Source organism: Arachis stenosperma, chromosome 1 (genome assembly GCF_014773155.1).
Source record: "Arachis stenosperma cultivar V10309 chromosome 1, arast.V10309.gnm1.PFL2, whole genome shotgun sequence".
In the NCBI taxonomy this organism is placed as follows: Eukaryota; Viridiplantae; Streptophyta; class Magnoliopsida; order Fabales; family Fabaceae; genus Arachis; species Arachis stenosperma.
Genome location: NC_080377.1, coordinates 17,610,388 through 17,623,398, shown reverse-complemented (window position 1 = coordinate 17,623,398; position 13,011 = coordinate 17,610,388). Strand labels below are relative to the sequence as shown.

The 13,011-nt window shown below is 40.1% G+C and overlaps 1 non-coding gene across 1 annotated transcript; it reads left to right on the top strand.

The window, feature by feature from the left end:
* Positions 1 to 1,761: 1,761 nt before the first annotated feature.
* On the top strand, positions 1,762 to 1,869 carry LOC130955567 (small nucleolar RNA R71). The gene has a single exon (XR_009076809.1). It is a non-coding gene; the product is annotated as a small nucleolar RNA R71 (small nucleolar RNA).
* Positions 1,870 to 13,011: the final 11,142 nt, after the last annotated feature.

The following is a 13,011-nucleotide window of genomic DNA, read 5'->3' as shown; positions in this document are numbered from 1 at the left end:
AAAACATAAAATAACAAAGGAAAATAGTTTAAATATAACATTGGGTTGCCTCCCAACAAGCGCTTCTTTAATGTCAGTAGCTTGACATAGGGCTCTCATGGAGCCTCACAGATACTCAGAGCAATGTTGGAACCTCCCAACACCAAACTTAGAGTTTGAATGCGGGGGTTCAACACCAAACTTAGAGTTTGACTGTGGGGGCTCTGTTTGGCTCTGATTTGAGAGAAGCTCTTCATGCTTCCTCTCCATGGTGACAGAGGGATATCATTGAGCCTTAAACACAAAGAATTCTTCATTCACTTGAATGATCAATTCTCCTCTGTCCACATCAATCATAGCCTTTGCTGTGGCTAGGAAGGGTCTGCCAAGGATGATGGATTCATCCTTGCACTTCCCAGTCTCTAGGACTATGAAATTAGTAGGGATATAATGGTCTTCAACTTTTACCAGAACATTCTCTACAAGTCCATAGGCTTGTTTCTTTGAATTGTCTGCCATCTCTAGTGAGATTCTTGCAGCTTGTACCTCAGAGATCCCTAGCTTCTCCATTACAGAGAGAGGCATGAGGTTTACACTTGACCCTAAGTGACACATAGCCTTCTTAAAGGTCATGGTGCCTATGGTACAAGGTATTGAAAACTTCCCAGGATCTTGTCTCTTTTGAGGTAGTTTCTACCTAGACAAGTCATCCAGTTCTTTGGTGAGCAAAGGAGGTTCATCCTCCCAAGTCTCATTACCAAATAACTTGTCATTTAGCTTCATGATTGCTCCAAGGTATTTAGCAACTTGCTCTTCAGTGACATACTCATCCTCTTCAGAAGAAGAGTACTCATCAGAGCTCATGAATGGCAGAAGTAAATCAAATGGAATCTCTATGGTCTCAGTGTGATCCTCAGATTCCCATGGTTCCTTATTAGGGAACTCATTGGAGGCCAGTGGACGCCCATTGAGGTCTTCCTCAGTGGCGTTCACTGCCTCTTCATCCTCTCCAAATTTGGCCATGTTGATGGCCTTGCACTCTCCTTTTGGATTTTCTTCTGTATTGCTTGGAAGAGTACTAGGAGGGAGTTCAGTAATTTTCTTGCTCAGTTGTCCCACTTGTGCCTCCAAGTTTCTAATGGAGGACCTTGTTTCAGTCATGAAACTTTGAGTGGTTTTGATTAAATCAGAGACCATGGTTGCTGAGTCAGAGTGGTTCTGCTTAGAACTCTCTGTCTATTGCTGAGAAGATGATGGAAAAGGCTTGCCATTGCTAAACCTGTTTCGTCCACCATTATTGTTGTTGAAACCTTGTTGAGGTTTCTGTTGATCCTTCCATGAGAAATTTGGATGATTTCTCCATGAAGAATTATAGGTGTTTCCATAGGGTTCTCCCATGTAATTCACCTCTTCCATTGAAGGGTTCTCAAGATCATAAGCTTCTTCTTCGGATGAAGCATCCTTAGTACTGTTTGGTGCATTTTGCATTCCAGACAGACTTTGAGAAATCAAATTGACTTGCTGAGTCAATATCTTGTTCTGAGCCAATATGGCATTCAGAGTATCAATTTCAAGAACTCCTTTCTTCTGATTTGTCCCATTATTCACAGGATTCCTTTCAGAAGTGTACATGAATTGGTTATTTGCAACCATTTCAATTAGTTCTTGAGCTTCTGTAGGCATCTTTTTCAGATGAAGAGATCCTCCAGCAGAGCTATCCAAAGACATCTTGGATAGTTCAGACAGACCATCATAGAAAATACCTATGATGCTCCATTCAGAAAGCATGTCAGAAGGACATTTTCTGATTAATTGTTTGTATCTTTCCCAAGCTTCATAGAGGGATTCTCCATCCTTCTGTCTGAAGGTTTGGACTTCCACTCTAAGCTTACTCAATTTTTGAGGTGGAAAGAACTTTGCCAAGAAGGCATTGACTAGCTTTTCCCAAGAGTTCAGGCTTTCTTTAGGTTGTGAGTCCAACCATATTCTAGCTCTGTCTCTTACAGCAAAAGGGAATAGCATAAGTCTGTAGACCTCAGGGTCAACCCCATTAGTCTTGACAGTGTCACAGATTTGCAAGAATTCAGCTAAGAACTGATGAGGATCTTCCAATGGAAGTCCATGGAACTTGCAATTCTGTTGCATTAGAGAAACTAATTGAGGCTTAAGCTCAAAGTTGTTTGCTCCAATGGCAGGGATAGAGATGCTTCTCCCATAGAAGTCGGGAGTAGGTGCAGTAAAGTCACCCAGCACCTTCCTTGCATTGTTGGCATTGTTGTTGCTTTCGGCTGCCATGGGTTCTTCTTCTTTGAAGATTTCTGTTAGGTCCTCTATAGAGAGTTGTGCCTTAGCTTCTCTTAGCTTTCGCTTCAAGGTCCTTTCAGGTTCAGGATCAGCCTCAACAAGAATGCTTTTGTCTTTGCTCCTGCTCATATGAAAGAGAAGAGAACAAGAAAATATGGAATCCTCTATGTCACAGTATAGAAATTCCTTGAGGTGTCAGAGGAAAAGAAAAATAGAAGGAGAGGTAAAAGAATTCGAACTTAGTGAGATAGAGTTCGAATTGTGCATTGAGGAGAAGTGTTACTCCATAAATAGAAGGATGTGAGAAGAGGGGAAGAAATTTTTGAAAATAAATTAAAAAGATTTTAAAAACATTTTGAAAAACACTAATTGAATTTCGAAAATCAAGAGTGGAAAAGAAATCAAGTGATTTTTGAAAAAGATTTTGAAATTAGAAATCAAAAAGATATGATTGAAAACTATTTTGAAAAAGATGTGATTAAAAAGATATGATTGAAAAGTTATGGTTTTAAAAAGATGTGATTGAGAAGATATGATTTGAAAAATAATTTAAAAAGATTTGATTTTAAAAATTAATGACTTGGCTAACAAGAAAAGATATGATTCAAACATTAAACCTTTCTCAACAGAAAAGGCAACATACTTGAAATGTTCAATCAAATCATTAATTGTTAGCAAGTATCTTTGAAAAAGGAAAGAAATTGATTATGAAAACATATGATTGAAAAGATATGATTTGAAAAAGATTTGATTTTGAAAAATTTTGAAAACTTGAAAAAATTTGCATTAAAAACAAAATCTTCCCTCTTGTGCTATCCTGGCGTTAAACGCCCAGAATGGTATCCATTCTGGCGTTTAACGCCCAAAATGCTACCTTTTTGGGCGTTAAACGCCCAGCCAGGTATCCTGGCTGGCGTTTAAACGCCAGTTTTCCTTCTTCACTGGGCGTTTTGAACGCCCAGTTTTTTCTATATAATTCCTCTGCTGCATGTACTGAATCTTCAGTTCCCTGTATTATTGACTTGAAAATAGAACCAAGATCAAATAAACAATGCATGCAAGACACCAAACTTAAAATGAGACACTGGACTTAAACAAGAAACATAAAAATATTTTTTGGTTTTTATGATTTTTATAATTTTTTTTTTGATTTTTTTCGAAAATTAAGTTGAAAAAGAAAATAAAGGTATCAAAATTCTTAATGAGAATTCCAGGAATCATGCAATGTTAGTCTAAAGCTTTAGTCTAAAGGAATTAGACATGGATAGCCAAGCTTCAGCAGGACATTGCATTCAAGAGCTAAATTGATGAGAATCAATCAGCTTTGGTGATGATAAGATCATCACCTTGAAACACTAGAATTCATTCTTAAGAACTCTGAAAAATACCTAATCTAAGCAACAAGATGAACCGTCAGTTGTCTATACGCGAAACAATCCTCGGCAACGGCGCCAAAAACTTGGTAGTGCGAAATTGTGATCACTACTTTTCACAACTCAAATAATCCCTAGTAATGGCCCCAAAGACTTGGTGCTCAATACCATGGCATAAACACAACTTCGCACAACTAACCAGCAAGTGCACTGGGTCGTCCAAGTAATAAACCTTACGCGAGTAAGGATCGATCCCACGGAGATTGTTGGTATGAAGCAAGCTATGGTCACCTTGTAAATCTCAGTCAGGCAGACTCAAATGGTTATGGGTGATATATGAATAAAACATAAAGATAAGGATAGAGATACTTATGTATTTCATTGGTGAGAGCTTCAGATAAGCGAATGGAGATGCTTTGTCCCTTCCGTCTCTCTGCTTTCCTACTATCTTCATCCAATCCTTCTTACTCCTTTCCATGGCAAGCATTATGCAAGGGTTTCACCGTTGTCAGTGGCTACCTCCCATCCTCTCAGTGGAAATGTTCAACGCACCCTGTCACGGCACGGCTATCCAGCTGTCGGTTCTCGATCATGTCGGAATAGAATCCAGTGATTATTTTGCGTCTGTCACTAACGCCCCACAATCGCGAGTTTGAAGCACGTCACAGTCATTCAATCATTGAATCCTACTCAGAATACCACAGACAAGGTTTAGACCTTCCGGATTCTCTTGAATGCCGCCATCAATTCTAGCCTATACCACGAAGATTCTGATCTCATGGAATGGTTGGCTCGGTTGTCAGGCGAGCGCTCGGTTGTCAGGCGATCAACCAAGCGTCGTGTATCAGGAATCCAAGAGATATTCACCCAATCTAAGGTAGAACGGAGGTGGTTGTCAGTCACACGTTCATAGGTGAGAATGATGATGAGTGTCACGGATCATCACATTCATCAAGTTGAAGAGCAAGTGGTATCTTGGAACAAAAACAAGCTGAATTGAATAGAAGAACAATAGTAATTGCATTAATACTCGAGGTACAGCAGAGCTCCACACCTTAATCTATGGTGTGTAGAAACTCCACCGTTGAATATACATAAGAACAAGGTCTAGGCATGGCCGTGAGGCCAGCCCCCAGTAATCTAAGAATAGGACGTCCAAAGATGATCTAGAGATCTAAAGTGATCAAAAGATTGAAAATACAATAGTAGAAGGTCCTATTTATAGGGAACTAGTAGCTTAAGAATTACAAAGATGAGTAAATGACATAAAAATCCACTTCCGGGCCCACTTGGTGTGTGCTTGGGCTGAGCATTGAAGCATTTTCGTGTAGAGACTCTTCTTGGAGTTAAACGCCAGCTTTTATGCCAGTTTGGGCGTTTAACTCCCACTTTGGTGCCAGTTCCGGCGTTTAACGCTGGGAATTCTGAAGGTGACTTTGAACGCCGGTTTGGGCCATCAAATCTTGGGCAAAGTATGGACTATCATATATTTCTGGAAAGCCCAGGATGTCTACTTTCCAACGCCGTTGAGAGCGCGCCAATTGGGCTTCTGTAGCTCCAGAAAATCCACTTCGAGTGCAGGGAGGTCAGAATCCAACAGCATCTGCAGTCCTTTTTAGTCTCTGAATCAGATTTTTGCTCAGGTCCTTCAATTTCAGCCAGAAAATACCTGAAATCACAGAAAAACACACAAACTCATAGTAAAGTCCAGAAAAGTGAATTTTAACTAAACTAATAAAAATATACTAAAAACTAACTAAAACATACTGAAAACATACTAAAAACAATGCCAAAAAGCGTATAAATTATCCGCTCATCAATCATCAATGGCGCCATCAACATGGTACGCACAATTGTAATCTCAACTCTTTATCACAACTTCGCACAACTAACCAGCAAGTGCACTGGGTCGTCCAAGTAATAAACCTTACGCGAGTAAGGGTCGATCCCACGGAGATTGTTGGTATGAAGCAAGCTATGGTCATCTTGTAAATCTTAGTCAGGCAGATTCAAATGGTTATGGATGATATATGAATAAAGCATAAAGATAGAGATACTTATGTAATTCATTGGTGAGAATTTCAGATAAGCGAATGGAGATGCTTTGTCCCTTCCGTCTCTCTGCTTTCCTACTGTCTTCATCCAATCCTTCTTACTCCTTTCCATGGCAAGCTGTATGTTAGGCATCACCGTTGTCAGTGGTTACAGTCCCGTCCTCTCAGTGAAAATGTTCAACGCACCCTGTCACGGCGCGGCTAATCATCTGTCGGTTCTCAATCAGGTTGGAATAGAATCTATTGATTCTTTTGCGTCTGTCACTAACGCCCAACCTTTAGGAGTTTGAAGCTCGTCACAGTCATTCAATCATTGAATCCTACTCAGAATACCACAAACAAGGTTTAGACCTTTCGGATTCTCTTGAATGCCGCCATCAATTCTAGCTTATACCACGAAGATTCCGGTTAACGGATCCAAGAGATATCCACTCAATCTAAGGTAGAACGGAGGTGGTTGTCAGGCACACGTTCATAGGTGAGAATGATGATGAGTGTCACGGATCATCACATTCATCAAGTTGAAGAACAAGTGATATCTTAGAACAAGAACAAGCTGAATTGAATAGAAGAACAATAGTAATTGCATTAATACTCGAGGAACAGCAGAGCTCCACACCTTAATCTATGGTGTGTAGAAACTCCACCGTTGAAAATACATAAGAACAAGGTCTAGGCATGGCCGTGAGGCCAGCCCCCAAAACGTGATCAAAAGATTCAAAGATCTAAAGATGATCTAAGATCCAAAGATGAAAATACAATAGCAAAAGGTCCTAATTATAGAGAACTAGTAGCTTAGGGTTTACAAAGATGAGTAAATGACATAAAAATCCACTTCCGGGCCCACTTGGTGTGTGCTTTGGCTGAGCATTGAAGCATTTTTGTGTAGAGACTTCTCTTGGAGTTAAACGCCAGCTTTTGTGCCAGTTTGGGCGTTTAACTCCCATTCTTGTGCCAGTTCCGGCGTTTAACGCCGGGCAGTTTTAAGTCGATTTGGAACGCCAGATTGGGCCATCAAATCTCGGGCAAAGTATGGACTATTATACATTGCTGGAAAGCCCAGGATGTCTACTTTCCAACGCCGTTAAGAGCGCGCCAATTGGGCTTCTGTAGCTCAAGAAAATCCACTTTGAGTGCAGGGAGGTCAGAATCCAACAACATCTGCAGTCCTTTTTAGTCTTTGAATCAGATTTTTGCTCAGGTCCCTCAATTTCAGCCAGAAAATACCTGAAATCACAGAAAAACACACAAACTCCTAGTAAAGTCCAGAAAAGTGAATTTTAACTAAAAACTAATAAAAATATAATAAAAAACTAAGTAAAACATACTAAAAACATACTAAAAATAATGCCAAAAAGCGTATAAATTATCCGCTCATCACAACACCAAACTTAAATTGTTGCTTGTCCCCAAGCAACTGAAAATCAAATAAGATAAAGAGAAGATAATATGCAATGAATTCCAAAAACATCTATGAAGATCAGTATTAATTAGATGAGCGGGGCTTTTAGTTTTTTGCCTCTGAATAGTTTTGGCATCTCACTCTATCCTTTGAAATTCAGAATGATTGGCTTCTATAGGAACTCAGAATCCAGATAGTGTCATTGATTCTCCTAGTTAAGTATGATGATTCTTGAACACAGCTACTTTATGAGTCTTGGCCGTGGCCCAAAGCACTCTGTCTTCCAGTATTACCACCGGATACATACATGCCACAGACACATAATTGGGTGAACCTTTTCAGATTGTGACTCAGCTTTGCTAAAGTCCCCAATTAGAGGTGTCTAGGGTTCTTAAGCACACTCTTTTTGCCTTGGATCACAACTTTATATAAAATTTTTTTTCTTTTTCTTTTTTTTTCGTTTTTCTCCTTCTCTTTTTTTTTTTGTATTCACTGCTTTTTCTTGCTTCAAGAATCATTTTTATGATTTTTCAGATCCTCAGTAACATGTCTCCTTTTTCATCATTCTTTCAAGAGCCAACATTCATGAACAATAAATTCAAAAGACATATGCACTGTTCAAGCATACATTCAGAAAACAAAAGTATTGCCACCACATCAAAATAATTAATCTGTTATAAAGTTTAAAATTCATGCAATTCTTCTCTTTTTCAATTAAGAACATTTTTTATTTAAGAAAGGTGATGGATTCATATGACATTCATAACTTTAAGGCATAGACACTAAGACATAGACACATAAGACACTAATGATAAACATAAGCATAATTTTCGAAAAACAGGAAAATAAGGAACAAGGAAATTAAAGAACTGGTCCACCTTAGTGATGGCGGCTTGTTCTTCCTCTTGAAGGTCTTATGGAGTGTTTGAGCTCCTCAATTTCTCTTCCTTGCCTTTGTCGCTCCTCTCTCATGATTCTTTGATTTTCTCTAATTTCATGGAGGAGAATGGAATGTTCTTGGTACTCCACCCTTAGTTGTCCCATGTTGGAACTCAATTCTCCTAGGGAGGTGTTGATTTGCTCCCAATAGTTTTGTGGAGGAAAGTGCATCCCTTGAGGAATCTCAGGGATTTCATGATGAGTGGGATCTCTTGTTTGCTCCATCCTTTTCTTAGTGATGGGCTTGTCCTCATCAATGGGGATGTCTCCCTCTATGTCAACTCCAACTGAATAACAGAGGTGACAAATGAGATGAGGAAAGGCTAACCTTGCCAAGGTAGAGAACTTGTCCGCCACCTTATAAAGTTCTTAGGCTATAACCTCATGAACTTCTACTTCTTCTCCAATCATGATGCTATGAATCATGATGGCCCGGTCTATAGTAACTTCGGACCGGTTGCTAGTGGGAATGATTGAGCGTTGGATAAACTCCAACCATCCCCTAGCCACGGGCTTGAGGTCATGCCTTCTCAGTTGAACCGGCTTCCCTCTTGAATCTCTCTTCCATTGGGCGCCCTCTTCACAAATGTCTATGAGGACTTGGTCCAACCTTTGATCAAAGTTGACCCTTCTAGTGTAAGGGTGCTCATCTCCTTGCATCATGGGCAAGTTGAATGCCAACCTTACATTTTCCGGACTAAAATCTAAGCATTTTTCCCGAACCATTGTAAGCCAATTCTTTGGGTTCGGGTTCACACTTTGATCATGGCTCTTGGTGATCCATGCATTGGCATAGAACTCTTGAACCATTAAAATTCTGACTTGTTGAATGGGGTTGGTAAGAACTTCCCAATCTCTTCTTCGAATCTCATGTCGGATCTCCGGATATTCACTCTTTTTGAGTTTGAAAGGGACCTCGGGGATCACCTTCTTCATGGCCACAACTTCATAGAAGTGGTCTTGATGCACCCTTGAGATGAATCTCTCCATCTCCCATGACTCGGAGGTGGAAGCTTTTGCCTTCCCTTTCCTCTTTCTAGAGGTTTCTCCGGCCTTGGATGCCATAAATGGTTATGGAAAAACAAAAAGTAATGCTTTTACCACACCAAACTTAGAAGGTTTGCTCGTCCTCGAGCAAAAGAAGAAAGAAGAGAGTAGAAGAAGAAGAAATAGAGGAGATGGAGATGGCTTTGTGGTTCGGCCAAAGGGGGAGTAGTAGTATTTAGGGTGTGTGAAAATGAAGGAGTGAAGATGGGTTTATATAGGGGTGGAGAGAGGGGTAGGGTTCGGCTATGGGAGGGTGGGTTTGGGAGGGAAAATGGTTTGAATTTAAATGGTGAGGTAGGTGGGGTTTTATGAAGGATGGATGTGAGTGGTGAAGAGAAAGATGGGATTTGATAGGTGAGGGGTTTTTTGGGGAAGAGTGGTTGAGGTGATTGGTGAATGGGTGAAGAAGAGAAAGAGTGGCGGGGTAGGTGGGGATCTTGTGGGGTCCACAGATCCTGAGGTGTCAAGGAAAAGTCATCCCTGCACCAAGTGTCGAGCAAAAATGCTTTCTATGCCAATTCTGGCGTTAAACGCCGAGCTGGTGCCCTTTCCTGGCGTTTAATGCCAACTTCTTGCCCTTTCCTGGCGTTAAACGCCCAGAATGGTGCCAGACTGGGCGTTAAACGCCCATTTGCTGCCCTTACTGGCGTTTAAACGCCAGTAAGATCTTCCTCCAGGGTGTGCTATTTTTCTTCCTGTTTTTCATTCTGCTTTTGCTTTTTCAATTGATTTTGTGACTTCCCATGATCATCAACCTACAGAAAACATGAAATAACAAAGGAAAATAGATTAAACATAACATTGGGTTGCCTCCCAACAAGCGCTTCTTTAATGTCAGTAGCTTGACAGTGGGCTCTCATGGAGCCTCACAGATACTCAGAGCAATGTTGGAACCTCCCAACACCAAACTTAGAGTTTGAATGTGGGAGTTCAACACCAAACTTGGAATTTGGTTGTGGCCTCCCAACACCAAACTTAGAGTTTGACTGTGGGGGCTCTGTTTGACTCTGGTTTGAGAGAAGCTCTTCATGCTTCCTCTCCATGGTGACAGAGGGATATCCTTGAGCCTTAAACATAAAGGATTCTTCATTCACTTGAATGATCAATTCTCCTCTGTCCACATCATTCACAGCCTTTGCTGTGGCTAGGAAGGGTCTGCCAAGGATGATGAATTCATCAATGCACTTCCCAGTCTCTAGGACTATGAAATCAACAGGGATGTAATGGTCTTCAATCTTTACCAGAACATCTTCTATAAGTCCATAAGCTTGTTTTCTTGAAATGTCTGCCATCTCTAGTGAGATTCTTGCAGCTTGCACCTCAAAGATCCCTAGCTTCTCCATTACAGAGAGAGGCATGAGGTTTATGCTTGACCCTAGGTCACACAAAGCCTTCTCAAAGGTCATGGTGCCTATGTTTATGCTTGACCCTAGGTCACACAGAGCCGTCTCAAAGGTCATGATGCCTATGGTACAAGGTATTGAAAACTTCCCAGCATCTTGTCTCTTTTGAGGTAATTTCTGCCTAGACAAGTCATCCAGTTCTTTGGTGAGCAAAGGGGGTTCATCCTCCCAAGTCTCATTACTAAATAACTTGTCATTTAGCTTCATGATTGCTCCAAGGTATTTAGCAACTTGCTCTTCAGTGACATACTCATCCTCTTCAGAGGAAGAATACTCATCAGAGCTCATGAACGGCAGAAGTAAATCCAATGAAATCTCTATGGTCTCAGTGTGAGCCTCAGATTCCCATGGTTCCTCATTGGGGAACTCATTGGAGGCCAGTGGACGTCCATTGAGGTCTTCCTCAGTGGCGTTCACTGCCTCTTCCTCCTCTCCTAGTTCGGCCATGTGGATCATGTTAATGGCCTTGCATTCTCCTTTAGGATTCTCTTCTGTATTGCTTGGAAGAGTACTAGGAGGGAGTTCAGTAATTTTCTTGCTCAGCTGTCCCACATGTGCCTCCAAGTTTCTGATGGAGGACCTTGTTTTAGTCATAAAACTTTGAGTGGTTTTAATTAGATCAGAGACCATGGTTGCTAAGTCAGAGTGGCTCTGCTTAGAATTCTCTGTCTGTTTCTGAGAAGATGATGGAAAAGGCTTGCCATTGCTAAACCTGTTTCTTCCACCATTATTGTTGTTGAAACCTTGTTGGGGTCTCTGTTGATCCTTCCATGAGAGATTTGGATGATTTTTCCATGAAGAATTATAGGTGTTTCCATAGGGTTCTCCCATGTAATTCCCCTCTTCCATTGAAGGGTTCTCAGGATCATAAGATTCTTCTTCAGATGAAGCGTCCTTAGTACTGCCTAGTGCATTTTGCATTCCAGACAGACTTTGAGAAATCAAATTGACTTGCTGAGTTAATATTTTATTCTGAGCCAGTATGGCATTCAGAGTATCAATCTCAAGAACTCCTTTCTTCTGATTCGTCCCATTGTTCACAGGATTCCTTTCAGAAGTGTACATGAATTGGTTATTTGCAACCATTTCAATTAGTTCTTGAGCTTCTGTAGGCGTCTTCTTCAGATGAAGAGATCCTCCAGTAGAGCTATCCAAAGACATCTTGGACAGTTCAGACAGACCATCATAGAAAATACCTATGATGCTCCATTCAGAAAGCATGTTAGAAGGACACTTTCTGATCAATTGTTTGTATTTTTTCCAAGCTTCATAGATGGATTCTCCTTCCTTCTGTCTGAAGGTTTGGACTTCCACTCTAAGCTTACTCAATTTTTGAGGTGGAAAGAACTTTGCCAAGAAGGCATTGACTAGCTTTTCCCAAGAGTTCAGGCTTTCTTTAGGTTGTGAGTCCAACCATATCCTAGCTCTGTCTCTTACAGCAAAAGGGAATAGCATAAGTCTGTAGACCTCAGGGTCAACCCCATTAGTCTTGACAGTGTCACAGATTTGCAAGAATTCAGCTAAGAACTGATGAGGATCTTCCAATGGAGGTCCATGGAACTTGCAATTCTGTTGCATTAGAGAAACTAATTGAGGCTTAAGCTCAAAGTTGTTTGCTCCAATGGCAGGGATAGAGATGCTTCTCCCATAGAAGTCGGGAGTAGGTGCAGTAAAGTCACCCAGCACCTTCCTTGCATTGTTGGCATTGTTGTTGTTTTCGGCTGCCATGGGTTCTTCTTCTTTGAAGATTTTTATTAGGTCCTCTACAGAGAGTTGTGCCTTAGCTTCTCTTAGTTTTCGCTTCAAGGTCCTTTCAGGTTCAGGGTCAGCCTCAACAAGAATGCTTTTGTCTTTGCTCTTGCTCATATGAAAGAGAAGAGAACAATAAAGTATGGAATCCTCTATGTCACAGTATAGAGATTCCTTGAGGTGTCAGAGGAAAAGAAAAATAGACGGAGAGGTAGAAGAATTCGAACTTATCAAAAGAGATGGAGTTTGAATTGTTCCTTGAGGAATAATGTTAGTCCATAAATAGAAGGATGTGAGAAGAGGGGAAGAAATTTTTGAAAATAAATTAAAAAGATTTTAAAAACATTTTGAAAAAACACTAATTGATTTTCGAAAACCAAGAGTGGAAAAGAAATCAAGTGATTTTTGAAAAAGATTTTGAAATTAGAAATAAAAAGATATGATTGAAAACTATTTTGAAAAAGATATGATTAAGAAGATATGATTGAAAAGTTATGGTTTTAAAAAGATGTGACTGAGAAGATATGATTTGAAAAATAATTTAAAAAGATTTGATTTTAAAAATTAATGACTTGGCTAACAAGAAAAGATATGATTCAAACATTAAACCTTTCTCAACAGAAAAGGCAACATACTTGAAATGTTGAATCAAATCATTAATTGATAGCAAGTATTTTTGAAAATGAAAAGAAATTGATTTTGAAAAAGATTTGATTGAAAAGATATGATTTGAAAAAGATTTGATTTTGAAAAATTTTGAA